This window comes from Cololabis saira, chromosome 4, assembly GCF_033807715.1.
Source record: "Cololabis saira isolate AMF1-May2022 chromosome 4, fColSai1.1, whole genome shotgun sequence".
NCBI classification, from domain to species: Eukaryota; Metazoa; Chordata; class Actinopteri; order Beloniformes; family Belonidae; genus Cololabis; species Cololabis saira.
Window position 1 is genome coordinate 12,360,693 of NC_084590.1, and position 18,945 is coordinate 12,379,637.

General features: G+C 39.2%; 1 protein-coding gene across 6 annotated transcripts in view; it reads right to left on the reverse strand.

The window, feature by feature from the left end:
- The window catches only part of b3gat1a (beta-1,3-glucuronyltransferase 1 (glucuronosyltransferase P) a), a 110,171-nt gene that overhangs the window by 31,244 nt on the left and 59,982 nt on the right, over nucleotides 1–18,945 (reverse strand). For 5 of the 6 annotated variants that reach the window (XM_061718886.1, XM_061718885.1, XM_061718880.1 and 2 more), the window contains one exon: nucleotides 1,709–1,862. The gene's annotated coding sequence lies outside the window, so the exon portion shown is untranslated. The remainder of the gene's footprint in view (nucleotides 1–1,708; nucleotides 1,863–18,945) is intronic. The other variant, XM_061718884.1, reaches the window with a different exon arrangement.

Genomic DNA, 18,945 nt, shown 5'->3' on the forward strand with positions numbered 1-18,945 from the left:
ACGTGTCCACATGTGAACGTTTCCTTCCTTCTATCTGTGTTTAACAATGTTTTCCAAGTAATATCTGAGCAGTTTGAACTTCATTCTCTTAAGTTTACAAAAGAAATGTAAAAAATGTTTATGTTTAGTTTGATAAATGCAAAATGTTTCAAGTCATCTGATAATTGTTTTAGATAATTGTGATTTCAGTGTCCCAGCTGAAACAATCTGGGCTTACTGACAGAAATGAATTCTTGTATGTACATGTTTCATGTATGTACAAGTTCTTGTAAGTATTTTAATGAGATTTTGCCCAACCAAATATGATGACTGTTGTCATCCAAAAGTAGAAAGAAGGACCCAAATGCAGGAGAGCACACGAGGAGGCAGGAATACCAACTAAGGCTACTGCAGGGCTTCATGCTCAATTCAGATTTCTTGCCAAGATCCAATTTTTTTGTGGTTGTTCACATTAGTATTTTAGATGAGTCTCATATGAGACTTCGTTGTGAACAGGCGTCTTTTTTGAAGTGACACCCATGCAAAGGAAGACGATGCGACGCCATTCATGAACTAATTATAATGAGAAGAAGCCTGGGGAAGTAAAACTTTAAACTTTGGCTTTGTGTGGAGCGATGGCTTCAAAATCTGTACAGAGACGGTAGTACAGACAGAGTGGATGCGGAATTGGAGCCAGGGGTGGAGCCTGACCTGAACGGCTTTACTGAAGCCTTCAGAGAATCTCGCCACTGCAGAATTGTGACACTAATCATGAAACGCTAACCTCAAAGACGGATGAGATTTGATCTGACAGTTCAGACTGAAGTCGCTTTGGAAAAACTCAGATACGTATCCGCATTGGTACCACATATGAGGTCTTACGTGAAAAGATGGGACTTTGTGTCATTTGAGCTGTTCAGAAAATCCGATATGGGTCGAAAAAAATCCAACTTCGGTATCTTTTGCCTGCAGTGCGAAAATAGCCTTACTGTCCTTTATTAAAACAGAAAGTGCTGCAATGCAGGAAATCCTGGACAAAAAACAGAAAACAACCTTTACAGGAAAGAAAAACCGTAACAGTAACAGTAACGCAGAACACAAGGACATGCCAGAACAAAAAAACAGACAGATGCACCAGGAAAAGAGGAAAGACAAGACAACATATAATTCCAGGGGTCGACAGGACTCAGGTGTGAACAATCAGGAGAAAAAAGGGAAGTCAAATCAAAACACACAAAGAATCAGCTTTTCAAACTAAAGCAAGCAGCACATCAACCAGCAAACCTAAAGCAACACAAAGAAATACAAGACAAAGACTCAAACAGGAGAACAAAGAAAAACATCAGAAAACACAAGAATAGATACTGAAAGCCATAAAACTGACAGAACCGCCTTCGTACGACCTTGGTATTGATTCGGTCACTTTCTGGAGCTCAGTTGAAGTTATGGAGCATCATCTTTCAAGAAGATATCAGTCACAAAGAAATTATATCTATTATAAAAAGGATGAAGCTCTGCCACTTTAGCTGAGATCATAGCATATGATTTACATTTCATTGATCCATTTCAGATCTTAGGACATATTATAACATCTATTAGATTCTTCATAGTAAATGCACAAAGTTCCGCTGGTTTCCTTAGAAATAATTCATGTTTCCACATGCTAACAAGTTCCATTCATGACCAGAAAAATATGCTTCAATGTTTTAAATGTGGACTGGATGCTCACCCACAGTTAGAACTGGATCATGGCACCACTGGGGATGCACAGCTGGGAAGGGCAGACTGCATGCTGGACGGGCTACCTAAAGGTGACCGTCTCCATAACACTTCACCGCTGCCGGGTCCTCTTCTTCTACTGTACCCCGTCTCCCCACACAGACCTGCAAGATACAAGTATTTTGATGAACATGTGGAAACATGACTTTGTGTTTTCTCAGTGTTACGGTCCAACTTTACCTTTGTAAGCATTGCCAAATAGCCATCAAGATTTAAAGCATTTTAGAGAGGATGTATAAGTCAAAAGCCTTGCAGAGATTGGAGCTTTTGGATATTTTCTTGGGAAGCAAGGGTATGCGACATCTACTAATTCTGTAACATCAAAGAACTGGAGCTGAAATTGAAGCAGTGGAAAATAAACCTGTATTTTTTATTTATTATATATATTTATTTTTATTTTATTTTCTTCATATGCACAATGATAAAACAGTAATTACAGTATATTAACAATACAAGGACAAATGATTGTGCAGGAGAGGAAAAGAAGCCCGAAGGGCTTATAAAAAATCCTCCCCCTCAATACAAAATCACAAAAACAAATCAATCAATAGAAAAAGAAAAGAAAGGAAAAAAGAAAAGGTAAAAGAAACAAAGAAAAACACAATAAACACACAAACAAAAATATCCATAAAATGGCAATTTCATTTCAATTAGAATAGCCTATTCATTTTGCCTAGATAAGAGATACACCACCAAGCTGGTCCTAAACATTTTTAAGGATGACACTAACTTAAGAGATCTATCTAAAGAGTTCCAGAGTTGAGGGCCATGGAATTTGATAAAGGATTTGTGACTGGAGGTACGACAAAGAGGTAAATGAAAGTTCTTCCCACCTCTAACTGAATAAGAATGAATATCTGATGATAACAGAAAAAAAATATGAAAAGTGCCTAGAATGTCTTGTTTGGAATGAATGAACTTAAACATAAACAGACATGTCTGAAACATATTAATAGAAAAAATGTATAATAATTTAAATTTGCTAAATAAGGGTGCAGAAGGTGCTTGCTGAGAAGAAAATGAAATAATTCTCAAAAATCTTTTCTGAATTTCAAAATAATTGATTAAGGTACGAAGAATAAGAAGCGCCCCAAACAATGTTGCAATATGTCAAGTATGGATAAATTAGACTATAATATAATATCATGAGACAGGACTGATTAACTAAGAAAGAAACTCTTCTAATATGAATGTATGAAATGTATATTGTTGGAATCGTGATGTCAGATGCAAATTAATCAGATTAACAAGAACGGTCCCTCGCCTGGTTGTATATCCCCGCTGTGCTTCAGAATGCCGTCTTCTGCCTGTTGGTAAAATGGTTAATAACCAATATATTTATATGCAATATAATCAATTCAGTCCTATTTGAATTACACAGACAAAGGCTTTATTTTAATTTTATTATTTTATTTTATTTTTTTGTTTTTGCCGAATATGAATCTGGAAGAAGGTTAGTCACAACTCCAGCGCCTGCCAACTGTCTGGTGGGGGGATGTTACAAAAATAAACTGGCATCATGTCTTATTCAAATACATCTAAGGAAATGTTGCCTGTGTGGATGCTTCACACAGCCACTGATGTCTGCAGGCGTCAGCTCCTCAACCTGATGGCTGAACACTGTATTTTTAGTATTCCTTGTGATAGAAAATCAATGAACTACAATGAACTGCAAATATTTAGATTTTTTTGGAAAAAGAGCAGCAGGACCAGAGGCAAATAAGCTGACGCACATTGTTCCATAACATGGCAACGTGCCTGTGACCCAGTAATGCAGTCAGGGATATTTGTGCTTGATCCACAAAAAAAATAAAAAAATCTGTCAGCCTTTTCAGACGGCCCTTATATGTTTCTCATATTGATATTCAATCTGAGGGCTGCCATCCCAGGCAAGGTGAAGCAGTACGACAGAAACACAAAGCTCAGGTTTGGCTGAGTGCAGCTTCTGCAGTGTTTTGTATGACAGCGACAAGTAATATTGTAAGAAATACTAACTTAACAGCACTAGCGGGATTTTATTGTTGTTGGCAGGTGCTGTCATGTGTGCGAGTTTCGGGATGGCACTTTTTTTCGGCGTGATTTCTGTGGAACACTGCCCTCCTCATGGAGTTTGATGGAGCAATACACCAAAGGAGACACCAAACACTTACACAACCTGCCAAACATTTTAAACCCAGTTGTTTTTTGAAACTGTTTTTTTTTGTTTTCAGTCACAAAGCAACTTGGCAAGAGCTGCCAGCTTAGGAGAGCTGGAACTCATAATGTACTAAATGGGAGCCAGTCTGCATGTAATTAAAGTCTTCATCTTACTATGTCACATATGGTACGTTTCAGCTTTTATTTTTGGCTGTGTGATTTTGGCTGTGATAACTACTTAAATGGAAGATGGAGATCAGAAATGAGATATTTTTTTATGAAGCATACTTTTGTCCCTGGCTGTTTACCAGCACAATGTTTGCCTGTGTAGCTCAGCTGCTGCTCTCCGGTGCATTTACCAGCATCCAGCCTGGATTACTATGGAAGACACTCGAGAGGACACAGGTGGACACATGGACCACAGGTTGGACACACAACCAGAGGTGTCAAAAGTATTCACATTCATTACTCAGGTAGAAGTATAGATACTAGAGTTTAAAAATACTCCTGTAGAAGGTGAAGTATCAACTCGAGTTTTTTACTTAAGTAAAAGTATAAAAGTACTGGTTTCAAAACTACTTAAAGTATAAAAGTAAAAGTAATGTAAGGGGGAAAAAGCCATTAAGGACAAAAGCCATTGAAAATGAATGCGTCTTAGTATAATGCAAATATATTAAAGAACCATATATGTGTACTATTGAGCATTAACATGTTTCAGAGAGCAGAAGATATGATGACTAGTTGCCTATAAGTATTGTAATGGTGCAAAAAGTCAAACTTCAGAGGCATGTTATCATTTATACTATCCTTTATTGGAATGTACATCCAAGTTTAGTTGCAGGAATCTGAGGGAACGGATGTAAGAACAAAACTGGACAAGAACATCTGAAACAACCACAACCAAATTCACTCTATCTGGATGGAGCAATTTAACTGGATAGTTTTTTTTTAAAGGTCGAAATGAAATAGAGTAACGAGTAGGGGTGGGCAAAAATATCGATATGGCAATATATCGCAATACTTTTCCAGCTGATTCAATATCGATATTCAAAATTTGAATATCGATTTTTTTTTATTTTTTTTTTTAATCCCCGATTTTTTCCCCATTCTATCACCCAGTGCTCCTACCTAAGTGACAGTCCTGGGCATTGCCACTCTCTACCAACCCTGGGAGGGCCCTGCACTGAGCTCAGGTTTTATTTCACGTTTTATTTCATTTTATAACACAATTGCCTGTCCTTAAAAAATGAAAATTAATGGACAGAGGTTTATTTATTTATGGATTTATATCTATACTGACTGATCACTGTGCCTGTCCTTGGTTTTAGTACCCATCTTTCTTGTGTTTATTATCATTTGCCACATAATTAAAGCAACCTCATACTAAATTTAATGTTAATTTCATATGATGTAAATAATATGAAAAACATATACAAATATGTTGTAACTTTAGCTTGTATAGTTATAATAAAACATTGTTTTGACTCAGTTTGTCCCATGAATTGTCACTATAATCTGATGAACGTGCAACTCGGATTTTAAGATCCATCACTATCATCTGATGTACATATATACAACTTGGATTTTAAGATGTGTAATGCATTTTTACATTTTTCGGTGAACTATGTAGAATATAATAATCGGGATATCGCATAATCGGGATATCGCAATGTGTATCGTATCGTGGCTCAAGTATCGTGATGCGTATCGTATCGTGAGGTCCTTCCCAATACCCACCCCTAGTAACGAGGCTGTTTTTAAAATGTAAGGAGTAAAAAGTGCAGATAATTGCGTGAAAATGTAAGGAGTAAAAGTAAAAAGTCGTCTGAAAAATAATGACTCCAGTGAAGTATAGATAACCAAATTTCTACTTAAGTAAGGTAACAAAGTATTTGTACTTCGTTACTTGACACCTCTGCACACAACCATTCAGTTGGTCCAGTTGGTCAGTAGGAGCACCACAGGGCACTGTACTCTCACCATTCCTGTTCACACTGAAGCCCTCAGGCCTCCAGTACAAGTGGGAGCAGCATCACAGCCAGTGACTTACAGAAACTGCAAATACTGATAAAGAAGGATGGCTCTGTTCTGGGGACTGGAGCCTCTGGAGCTGATTTTGAAAAGGAGGATGCTTCATAAAATGAAGCAGATAATGGACAACCCTGGGCTGCTTCCTCACAACACAGTGATTCAGCAACAGAGTGTCTTCTTCAGATCCACTGCAAGTCAAACCGCTGCAGGAGATCCTTCCTGCCCAACCCTCTACAATGTCTCTTTGAAGAGACTTAAATTAAGACTACTGCAACAATTCATTTCCTTTTGGGGGTTAATGAAATATTTTTGAATTGAAATGTGAATTGAAATGTGAATTGAAATGTAGGGCTTGTACTAGATTCAGTGCTAGAGGGATGCTCTGCTGTGAGTTGCTATAGTTGTATCCCACATTTAAAGGAAAATATTACTGTTATTACTTATTTGTCTGGCGGCTTTTGATATTAATTACATCATTTTGATATTAAAACAATGTATGAAGGGCTTCTAAGCCATCAATCAGCAAGTGTTAAATCATAACAAACATTAAAGAATTGGAGCTAAACTGCTTGTGAAAAACAAAACAAAACTGCTCTTTGCTGCTGTTCAGTCATTTTAATAATTTAGTGTTTGAGCAATTGGTTGGAATAGCAAACATTGTATGTTGTTACTTTGAAATCTTTTCCATTTTTTCACCTCATGCTTTTAAATGAGGACAGACACCTTGCTAAACTAATTTGCACCTTCAGTCAGGGGTATGGAAGCTCGACTTTGAAGTTTCTGAAATTTGCTAAAGCTGCACAGCAGCAGCAGTGTTGCCATTGAGCTCAAAGTTTTGATTTGCTGAGCCAGTTCCTTTCAGAGTGAGGTAACCTAAGTCACAAATCTGTTTTTTTTTTTCCAAATCTACTGCATCTGAACATCAGATACAGAGTGACGCCGCCTTGTTACAGCAAATAAGCACCATGAACCTACAGGACATAAAGTATCAGTAACATACAAGCACACAGGTGCATTGTTGCCATCTGTGGCAGCTGAACTGCATGATGCAGCAAGACTGCAGGAAGTCAGTCCTGCGCCGCGGGCTGCAGCCGCCAGTCACAGACAATGAAGGTTGACAGTGTTACGCAGCAGGATGAGCTAACCATCTGTGAAGGGAACACCTGCCTCGGATTAATGAAGGATCACAAAAACAATTCTACACGTGAAAATTGTTAAACTAACTCCACCGACCCTGAAAGGTTAAACATGGAAGTGAAACTATTTCATATATACACACTGGATTTAAGTGTCAGTAAAAAGTATATTTGCCAGATTAAGGGATGTAAGATAGTTGTCATCCTTTTTATGATCACTAGTTTTATGATAAGTACTCTTGCATGATTTTTCCATACAGTTCCAACATAAAATGATCAAATAACTATATTCATTTTTGTAGTTTGATGGTTAAATTATTTGTTCTGATTCGGGCTATACATGCACTTTGATGGGGATCAGACTGTGAACTCTGATAACTCGTCCCTTCAACGCTCGCAGTCAGAAGTAAATCCCAGGCATCAGGCCTGCGCTGTTGGCTCACACATTTCCCCGCTTTGCACACTCCGCGGGATTTATAAAGCTGAGTCTTCAAAGATGAAGCAGGGACGAGTTTCCAAGTTTTCTAATCAGTCCGCCTCTGACTTCTGAGCTCCCGTGGCTTTGGACATCTCCAATGTCCGGGGGACCAATAATAACATCTTCTTTTCCTTGCTTGCTTTGCTACGGCATCATTTTGATGTACAATCAGCAGGAAGGAGAGACTCTCTGGAGATGGTATATCTCGCAATGTCCGATTTCTGCCTTTCATTTGTGTATTCATTGGTCTATAACCAGCACGATAAAACCCATCGCAGTCTTCAGTGATATCTGGGGAGCCAGAGAACATAAGTTGCTGCGATAGATCATTATTGATGTTACTGTCACCGCCCTCCAAAACAGCTTTGCCTGGAGGTGTCGTTAAATTTGAATTTTAAATCTGCTTCAAGCAGACTTAATTGCTTTTAAAAGGACAGTGAGCTGAGAGTCGTTTTTCTGTCTGAGTCTGTTTTTTTCTCTGCCCCTGTCCATGAATTTGAGGACATAATGGCAACAGTTGTGGGAAACTGTTGTGAATTCAATATTCAAGCCACAAAACTGTATTCAAATGTGGCCCTGCAGGGGCTCACTTTGAGCAAGCATGGGACTAGAGTCCTCGCGCAGCCGGCCAGAGTTCAAGTTCCAGCTCGTGGCCTTTTACTGGCATTTCTGTCCCCATTTTCTGTCTCACCACTTTCAATAAAGGCAACAGAAGAAAAAGGAAACAAAACACAAGACCGGCTCCTGTAGTCCAGGGATATTCAAATGGCGGCCCGCGGGCCACATGCAGCCCGCCAGGACCTTTTATATGGCCCCTGGTCATATTTCAAAAAGGGGTTGTTTGTTGAAAAAAAAAAAAAAAAAAATTTAAATAATAGTGATGCATCGAATGTTCAGCCGAAAATAGTAAAAAAACACTTTCGGTGTTCGGTGGAATAAGTGGGGAACTACTACTACTATGGACTGAAATGCTTGTGCTCAATGCTTAATATAATATTCAAATAAGGAAATCTTGGTGGAAAGTGGTGCTTTGTCATTATGGCGTGTTTTATTAAAAGTAGGTCAATATCAACTTCATATTAAGAGGACATCAAGTTTGCACAATGCATGGTTTCAAAATGAACTTGCATTTAAAATAATATTTCTTTATCTGAATATTATATTTAACATTGACAATGACTAAATCTGGAGACAATTAATACATAATTCATATGTAAACTAGATATATTCAAATGTATACAAATGTATTATATATACATAAGTCTTCGTCTTTGAGTGCAAAATATATTTTGAAAACCCCCAAATTTTCAAATTGTGCGGCCCTCTCCATACAGTCCTTTTGCAGATGTGGCCCCCAGCCGAATATAGTTGAATACCCCTGCTGTAGTCCATCACTAAAAGCTGCAGCAGCTTTGCAGAGGCATTAACATTTGTTCACAAGTCATTATAATGGACAGTACAGCATTAGTGACAGAATTAGACAGAACAGTAATTCTGCCTAATCATGTGTCCTCTTGTACCAAATCCAGATGTACCAGAGAAATATGTGAAGGAATCAAAGCAGATGAACTTACTGCCGCACACAAAATTGAAGATGATAATGCTTTTAGGGGAACAGAACCTTCATAATGATGCAAGTTTACTCAGGTTTACTCTCCTTGTATCAAACAAACAGAGAGACCTTTCGCATCCACAGAAGTTTCATCCAGAGCCTGGATTCGGTTCAGCAATAGTTGATCACGGTAAGTTCAGATGGAGTTACACCTGCTACGGGGTGAGTTTCTTCATGTTTTGCATCCCTCCAAGTGAAATTCTACATTGAGTGATGCCAGTATTAATAATGGAGCTACTATATTGCCATTTCAGGTACCTGAGAAGTACGGAGCTCCCTTGATCCCCTCCCTTTCAATTATTGATAAACTGAAACTGATTGCAACAACTATAATGAATGCAGTCACAAGTCATTTAAAAAATGTCTAAAACATGATCAAAAAGGTGTAGGCAGTCAGAAGACCCCAAGAGACCTCACAAGCATTTTTCTTTGTGAGGCCAAAAACGCCTCACTTCTTAAAATGCAGTTTGATACATAAATGAGCTCTAGAGTTTTGGCGAGTGCTGTTTTTCTCATGCTTGATTTAGATTAGAAGAGATGTTTTATTTTCAGGAAAACTCATATAAGCTATTAGCTTTAAGGGCTGGATTTGATTGAGGGCCCCGGCCAGTAGAGGTGGCCGCCTCAGGACTGGTAAAAGATTGAAGGGCTCCAACCCTCCAGTAGGTCCCTCTCTGCTGATAACTACAGGGGGCTGGCCTATCACAGCCTGCCTTCAACTTATCTTCACTGATTCATGATCCCGCTCACCCAGGGCACTTTTCACAAGCTGGACCTGGGAACTAAATTTTGCTACTTGCAGTTTTAGAGCTTTACCAGGTACTGCAGAATTCTTTTAATAGGTTTTTTACTTGGCCAATTTCTTGAATGGTAGCAATTCTGGCCCATCCCTTCTGCTGTGATGCTATAGACGTGGACCGCTTGGGGCCTTCCTTGATGCACTGAGCACCCATGTTCACTCTGTTTTCTTTATTTCTCATGTATGCATATTCTATTAATCCTCTTAAAAGGGACCTATTATGGCATCAAATATTTCAAACAGGCCTTGAATGTCTTAAAAACATCTTTTGATTGATTAATTGAGTGTAGCATAGATGAGCTGAACATTTGTCGACATTTTCTTCCTGCCGCTCTCGTTGAAAGCCGGTTGAAAGCGCTGTAGGAAACAGTCATGGATGAGGAACGGCTGATCCAGTTAGTGGAAATGAGAAGTTATCTCTATGATACCTCCTCATTTCACTACAAAAACCTCAATAAAGTGGCAGCTGCTGGAGGGATATGGACAGAGAGCGTCCGATGTCACGCAGTGCGATGCGATAGTCGGATGCTCACATGCAGTTAGGACCAGGGGTTAATTTGTGCCGGATCCTGCCGGAACAGGATCCGGCACCTCTCGATTTTGGCCTCCCTGTTCCGGGACTTATTTGGGCAGATCCGGCACCTCTCGTATATATATAAAACAATAATAATATAAAAAAGTTTTTTTTAATGTATAAAAAATAATAATATGCATAAATTCATTTACAGAACAAATCCCAAGAATTTCATGTTGTTTATAAAGTTTTAACGTCTTTTGAAAGAGTTGGAGATTTGTTGATGCTATGAAAAGATGGGCCAGCAAACCACGCCCCCGACCAAAAAAACTTTGGAAATTCACTACAAATAAAAAAAACGGGCTGAAGCCCCCCCCAAATTTGATCTCAGCCCCCCCAAAATTAAGAGGACATTTTTTCCTTTCCAACGATACCAATATTGTGTTTGTACAATTTAAAACTGCGTTATTTTGGGGTTGATGCAGCCGCGTCTCTCTGCCTGCAGTCACTGCACTGTGTCCAGCAATGTCCCGCCCACAGCACCATCTGATTGGTTACACACAGAGACAGGCACGGGAAACAGCCAATCAGCGGTGAAGGCTGTGCATGCTCTGTGCTCACACAAACAGAGGAGCGGAGAATAAGTTTAGCCGGGTAGAGAAGCTCCGGAGAGGAGTTTAGGCAAGTTAAGGCAGTAGACACCCTATTATTGTTATTCTAGCTTTCCAAAGTGCACCAGATTGATGCATTTAAATGCATTATGCTCAAAAAATTTCCCGGGGGGGAACGCACCCCGACCTCTTCATGAACAAATTAAGCACTGGTTAGGACACAGTGTTTAGTTGTGGGCGTGGTTTGCATTTTGGTTACGTAACGACGGGCGCAGAATCTGAACGGCTCGTAGAAGCCACATCACACTGGACGGCTCATCCGGGCGGCTGTACAGACACTGCAGAATTTGGTTTCTTTCCTCCTTCTCTGAGTTGGCAGGCTGAGGGGAGACCACTTTATAGATGTTAAAGCAAGAAAAAAACAGTTTTTCATAATAGGTCCCCTTTAAGGACTTGTTTCCTTTTACCATTGCAGGTATGTGCTTGTTGGCACCCGTGTCCCGTCCTCTCAGCCCCCAGCTGGTCAGGGCAGATGGCCGCCCTCCCTGACTCCGTTTCTGTCGGAGGGTTCTTCCTGTTAAAGAGGAGTTCTTCCTCTCCACAACCGCCTGAAACCCCATGCATGCTCAGGCGGGGATATTGAATCAAGGCAGGTTTGATGCAATCTCTTGCTCTTCTTTGTCAGGCAGCTTTTTATAACTTTGCATCTTATACCTACTATCAGAACTGAACCGCTTTGAATTGAAATGACTGTACTGAAATCCCATTATTTCAATAAACTAGATTATACTGTACCGGGTTATAATCAGGTTTGGTCAGGATAGATTTAATTTAAGTGATTTGGATTTAATTTGAACATAACTGAGCTGAGTTGGACTAAAACGTGATGGCCCCGGTAACTGTGTAATTCTTTTATCATACTCTACATGCAAACTGGTGTCACAGAAAGAGTACAATAAGTCACAGTAGGGAGTGGTGCATGCTTATGCGTTGGAACTAACTAACCACAGAAACTATTTCAATGGAAAGTTAATCACGTTCTATGTGATTTACTATAGTGGGAAAATTAATTCTCCAAGATTGTCCAGGTCTTCAGCTTCCATACGGACCACGATGGCTCTCGTAAAACTCTTTACTGACAGCTCCTGCCAACCATGTCTAATCCAGGGCGTTCTTCCAGTAAGATGACAGTTCTAACCATCTGTCCGAACCGCTATGCTTCCTCTCTGTGAGAATCATTTATACTCTTTGAAAATATTGATGTAATCAAATTTAATCTGTTGTAATCTTGTCTTTTTTTTAATACCTGGCACTCTTCCTTAAAGAGCCTTTTTATTTTTTTTCTCAAATCTAGCATTAATAAAATAACATTCATGGCTGCCGTACAGTAGTTACACTCTGACTGCTAATGCTAGAAATGTGCTTATATTGTAAATTAGAACATGTTGCAGGACCTTTACATGCCATAAATATGAAATGACATCAGCTGGTAAACAATACTTTTGATGCCACAACATACGTGAATTAAAACCATAAAACACAAAATGTTATGTAATAATCGTGAGTGCAAACGTCAGGCTGGAGGCCTTGCAGCTGCAAATGTTGTTTTGGTTTTTTATTACTTTTTGTGAGTTTTTAATTAAAAGTTGTTGTTTCTTTTCTTTTTTAGATTGAGGCTTTGCGTTCACAACATATTTTCATTTTTCACTGTAATGGGAAAAAAAAACAAAATACAAATTTAGGTTGTTTTTTTTAAGTCCGTTTAATCATCTTTTTAACAAATAACACATTAGCACTTATTTGGATGATGAAATAAGTTGCAACTCTGGAAACCCAAGATACAAAAATATTTATTTTCCTAAAATTCAGTCTATATTTTCAAAGTTTTAACAGGTGTGTTTTGTTTGTATATAATTTATAGCCTCATTTATATAACGTAAAATGTTATGATGATGATGTCTTGCCGCAGCTTCATGGCTTCCGATCAAATTTCACATTGAATATTAGATTTTACTACTTACTTTCAAAGCCGTCTACGGCATCGCCCCCCACTGACTATGTGAACTTTAACACATGGACACAGGTCACCGTCCTCCATCAGGCTTCCCTCTGCTCGTATGGTCACCACGGACTCCAGGTCCTGTAGCTGCTCTGCCCCTCACCTCTGAATTTATTTCCCACATAACATCTCTTCAGACTTTTAAAGCCCTACTTTTTTAAAATTGCCTATTCTTTTTAGTTCATTGTCTTTGTTTTATTGTTTTGCTGTTTTATTTTGCATAATCCTGTTGTGTGTTCTTATGCGGTGACCTTGGGTACCTTAAAAGGTGTTTTTTTATGAAATGTATTATAATCTAGAGATACACCGATCGATCGGCAACCGATCGGTAATGGCCCGATAATGGCCCTATCGGTTTTGATCGGAGATCGGAAAATAATAGTTCAAAGCGAGCCGATCTGATGACGTTTACAACAACAAACCGCCGCCCGCACCTGCATTCCTACACCTCAGACCCAGGTGTCCTGAGGGGGCGTGGTTTTGCAATGTCCGAAAAGGACAACAAATTTGCAGTTTGCAAAGTGTGTCCAAAGGAGATACCCGGAGGAGGAATGTTACAAAAGAATTTCAACACCACGAAGCTGATAAGACATTTGAAAGTTTCTCACACGAAGGAGTATATAGAGTTGCTAAAGTTGGCTGCTAACTCAGCTGAATGTAACAGAGGCCTATAAACGACAGCACGAAAAATAAAGAAATACATCCTAAGATAATGAATTCATAAGCCTTGATCATCAGCCGCTTTCTGTTTTAGAGGACATCGGTTTTAAACACCTCGTTAGCAGCTTGGATCCGCGGTACGCGCTGCTGCGTCGTAATTATTTCACTGATAAATGTCCGCCAGAGTTAAACCGAATTATACACAGTCCAAACCCTTATGCAGGACGACAGTCGTGTCAGTCGCTTCACGAGGGACATTTGGAGTTCTAGTGTGAAGAGTTTTGCTTAGCTCAAAATAGTTTCCTCACACGCGGCGGATGCTACCACTAAAGCTTTCACAAAGCTTCATAATTCATAATTAAGTTTTATTTTAAGATTTAATTCCTTTTTCCACAGGAAAACTAAGGTTTATAGTTTACAACTTGTATCAACTTTTAGAGAGTGACATGTCTACTGTTGTCTGTGTTGGTGCACATGTTGTACATAATTATTACCACAGGAAAGCTGAAGCTAGTAAACTACACGTCACGCCTCATCTCGCCTCCACTCGCTTTGTCCTCGTTTGTTTCTAGACACCCAGATGAGAAGTTGGAGGGTTGGAGCGAAGCTGCTGTGACGTATTTGATTGTGTGATTAAAAATTTAAACTAAAGATGTAGAACCTGGAGGAGATGATAGATGTGCTGCTGGGTCTGTGACTTGTGTTCAATATCAAGTTAAAAAATGAGAGAAAAAGAAGCTTCAAGCGGCAACGTTTTTTTTTTGTTTGTTTGTTTCGGCGCTGCTGAAAAGTCAGCTGGAGCCGTGAGCAGCTATGAAGTGACAGAGCTCCTGGTAGATCTGGTCGTTCCTTATCTCCGTCTACATCCCCTTTTTAATTCTCTCCTCAGCCACCGGGTTTATGAACATCTGCACCTCAGAGTTGGATCATGAAACAGACTTCTGCGCTGCCATTGCCTGTTGAATAAAATCGCTGCGAGTTGCTCTTGCACTGATTCCCGCTTCCTGATTCAAATGTCTGACCAATCGGTGGCCTGTATTGTGATGACGTCAGATACAGCGCGCTTAGAACCTCGGCAGAATAGGTACAGAAAAAGTATCTACTCTGCACGCCTCCACCCGCCTCCACTGAAATATGAAATATGAAATATTGCATATTGCCTGTAATAAAACAGGTACTTTCTCATCTCCTAATTTTTATACCTACAGTAATAATACAATGTCAGTGTTGTACATAAGACAACACTATTAACGAATTTCTGGATTTCACGCTGTGATCGGCAATATCGGGATCGGCAGATACTGATTTTGGAGATCGGTTTTAACGGTGATCGGCCCTCAAAATCCTGATCGGTGGATCTCTATTATTATCATTATTATTTTTGCTTCAAAAACCACGATTATGATTAGTGTTGTGATAAAAGGACCTATCAAAATCTCCTGTGTAAACATCATTGGCTTTCATACAATGCATCAAGTACATTTAATTTAAACTGTGTAATACTAAGCCTTCTGCACCGAAAGTTTGTTAAAAAAAACATTGTATATTTTTTTGGATAACTCTCTTTTTTCATTTTTAAACATAACATAAAAAAAAGGTTTAACATAACACAACTTCAAGAGGTAATTACAATAATATCAGTTACGTGTTTCATTGTTATTTTTATTCTCTTCTTGTGCACAACTGTTTCCAGCAATACAAGGGATGGCCTTGTGTTTAACTCGTTAACGTGGAATTGATCTGAATTGCACGTGACATGTTTCACACTGCGCACAGCCCTTATTATGCTTTAGTGTAAAGGTGAAAGGTTGGCAGGGGGAGCTCCTACTGTAGATTCATCAGCTAATTAAAGGCTGCAGGCTGGAGGTGTCCAACTCTCTTCTGCACTTCTCAGACTTCAGCGCGCTCCACCGCTACAGAGTTCGGAGCTTCTTAATGAGGGTTTGACCGTGGTCTCTGATGAAAGATTTCCTGATGTCCAAGTCACCCAATTATTTGCCCTCGTGCAGGGAAAATATATATTATCATGAATCTGATTATTGCTAATTAAACCCGGGAGATTTGATCCAATGCAGTAGTAGATTTTTATTTGAACTGGGTTATAATTGCCTTAAACTGACAAAATGAATGAATAGAAATGTAAAAAAAAACAACAAAAGTGAATAAAAATCTTCCAACCTCTTGTCTGAGATAGAATCACAGACAGAACAAGCTGGCAAATTTCAGCTATGATCAAATGAACAGAGTTATTGAGAAATGTCTCACTCTCTCTTTCTCTCTCGACCTGAAAAACATCAGCCATCAAGATGAGAAATGGAGACTTGAGAGCGAAGAATGATGCTATGAAAGAGGAAAATGGGGAAACTAAATAGCTCAGGTTGCAGGGACGTGACAGTGTCCATGATGGAGCAGCTCCATGACCAAAATGTGAAAAGGAGCTGGCTGGAGGTGCCAAGCACGTACTCTGGTATACCTCTCTTCATCCTCTCTTGTGTGAGGATGAAGTGCCTCGTCCACAAAAGCTCGGCACTTTCATGACATCAAGCTTATCCCTGGTTTCCTCCTAATTATATTATTAGTCAAACGGTTACTTTATGTGATTTTCCTTTGTCACCCTGTCATTAGTGTTGAATCTGCCAATAAAGTAAGGAACCCACAAGACTTCCCATTGGTGGAGGCTAAATTAGTTTTTTTTTTTGTAATGAGTAGGTTCGCTGTTATTATTATTTCCTGTTCTTTTCAAGTTTCCAAATTAAACACAGTATGCACTAAATTGTATGAATGTAATGATCTCCAAACAGTCACAGACGTACTTGTGCTCCTGCTCCAAAACCACACGCAGCCGTACACGAGCCGGGCTCGGAGCGGCAGTTTCCGTTACATCATGCTTTTATGCAAAGCAACTTAAAGGTGAGGAACACAGACAACGTGGGCTTCACTGATTCAGGGAGACTGAGGATCAAACCAGCTAGTTTCTGACAGAAAGTCAACTATAACAACTCCATGGCTACTGTTATCTTCCCAAGTTCAACACCAGAAAAGGTTATATATTCAGTATGTGCTGTTCACACAAGTGGTATTTCTTTAATGCCATAATAAAAGCACTGACATTTAAAGTTATGTGGTAAAATGTCAGATACGTAATGATGATAAATGCATGCGCAAAAAAAGCAGCAAGTCAGCATTGTTTCCAATCTTGACGAAAGAAACAAAACACCTTTGACATTTCCACCTGAGCTTTCATAATCTGCTTTATGCTGGCGTTTCAAATCATTGCTTATCACTTACTATTCTTATTTGCCCTTCGACTCTGCTTGCGTTCAGCAATGCAGTTGAATTGAAAGAGCGCCCGGGGGCAGAGAAAGATGACACCGCCAGAACAGTGTTGACACAGCGGCCGTGTGCCTGCTCGCTGCAGAGGCGTCATCGACTCAACGCTGGAAGGACTTTTGCTGAGATAAAGGGAATGGCGGTGACTGATGGCGTGTCTTCGGTGACCACAGCGTCGCCAAAGGCACAGAGGATATTCAGTTCATTTTACGCTGTGCAAACATCCAGTCCGATAAGACACAGTCTACCTGATCAGATAACTATATCACTAATATAATATGTAATGCACCTTTGTCATCTGTTATCATCTTTGTCATGGTATAAATACAAACTGACTCATTCATTTAGATGAGTATAGTTCATTTGGTATGAAAATAAATAAAACTACTGTATGTAGTCATGAGAATATCATATTCTAAAATGTATAAACCTCCTTCAGTGGAGGAGGAGGCTGCAGAAGGAACAAAGGTAAGCACTGTTATCAGTCCAGAACCACAACAAGAGCCCCGGATGAACCAAAAATAGCGCCTGCCTTTGTTCATTAAGCAGTAAAACCCATTAGTGCCCTGTGAAATTACAGTTTTGTGGCTGAAATTTATGTGATAATAATATTCATGCACCCAGCTCCCCATAATGTTAATGGTTTTACAAGGTTGTGGACATTTCATGTGCTTTTATGACATCATCTGCTTATTACTCTCCTCTGAAATTTGGCACCAAAGAATTACAGCATCCATGTGTTAGTAGGATTCATGTTAATATGAAGGTTTTGCTATAACACCCTTCCTTCTTTTCACCTCTAATTTTTAAAAAGAGCTATTCACTGGGATCTTTTGTTTAATTCTTAGAGACAGGCTGTTTCCTTGTTTATTGTTCAGTAGTTCAGAAAAGGGGTTGCTTTATTTTACTTCACATTTATCAGATTTTTTTTAAATTTTACAGCCAAATAAACCATCAATCAAGTCTCGTCCCTTACATCGGGGGGTTGCCAACCCGACCATTGTGATTGACAGAGATAATGACTGACTTATTCTCAGTGGTGGACAGTAACGGAGTAAATTTACTTGAGTACTGTACTTAAGTACATATCCAGAGGATTTGTACTTTACTTGAGTATTAGATTTCTTTGGTACTTATTACTCTTACTTGAATACATTTCCAAGACAAATATTTTTACTTTTACTCGAGTAAATTTCTAGGAAGGCTGAAAAGTACTTGTTACTTTCAGGTCTGCTCTTTTTTCTTCTTCCCTAAAATCCTATTGGACACAAGCTGTTTTTGTCAAAGGAGGAGACCTATCACAGTGCACGCTCTCCACTGGGATGTACGTAAAGCGGAAATACGTCAAGCCTCCTCAAAACGATACCGCCAAAGTAGCCTGCGTTTGTCAAGACAGAGCCGCAACAAGTCAAGACAGAGCCGCAACAATTAATTTAGAAAAAATATAGTAATTTACTGATGTGGAAAATAAGAAATGTACTCTTACTCTTACGTTTACTTAAAGTAAATTTAAAAGCATTTACTTTTGGATACTTAAGTACCTTTAAAAGCAGGTACTTTTCTACTCTTACTCGAGTAATATTTTGACTGAGCTACTTTTACTTGTAACGGAGTAAATTTTGACCAGTAGTATTTGTACTCTTACTCAAGTACTGGGGTCGAGTACTCTGTCCACCTCTGACATCGGGGAGTTGCCAACCCGACCATTGTGATTGACAGAGATAATGACTGACTTATTCTTTGCTCTCTCCCTCTAATCCTGCTTGTTGTATCGTTCAAAGTGCATTTAAATGACTTCAGACCCACTAAGTAATTTGTTCT